This window comes from Thunnus maccoyii, chromosome 3 (genome assembly GCF_910596095.1).
Source record: "Thunnus maccoyii chromosome 3, fThuMac1.1, whole genome shotgun sequence".
Classification (NCBI taxonomy): domain Eukaryota; kingdom Metazoa; phylum Chordata; class Actinopteri; order Scombriformes; family Scombridae; genus Thunnus; species Thunnus maccoyii.
Window position 1 is genome coordinate 28570255 of NC_056535.1, and position 382 is coordinate 28570636.

Sequence of the window (382 nt, forward strand, 5' to 3'; positions counted from 1 at the left end):
TTATGTCAAACCTACTTTCAGCGAGTTAAAGGAGTTTTTAACTGTCATTTTAATTTTTCTAGATCAGCTTAAAATAGGCGTTTTTTGAATGTCTTATACAAAAAAAAAAAAAAAAAGAAAAAATAGGAATTTGCCACTGAAACTACCATGAAAGAACATCAATTCATGGTTTTATTAAAAGGGTCCTTGCTTTTTCTGTTAAATCCCACATAGGTGATTTAATTTAGCCTAATGAATTTTATATATTTAGCAAAAAATGATCAAAAATTGGAACGATTGAATTAAAACTCAGATCTTTTTTTTCCAGATTCCCTTTGTTCAGAAGTGTGAAACACTAAAGCACAATATCACCTGAAATTACCTTGAAAAATCTTAAAGCCTT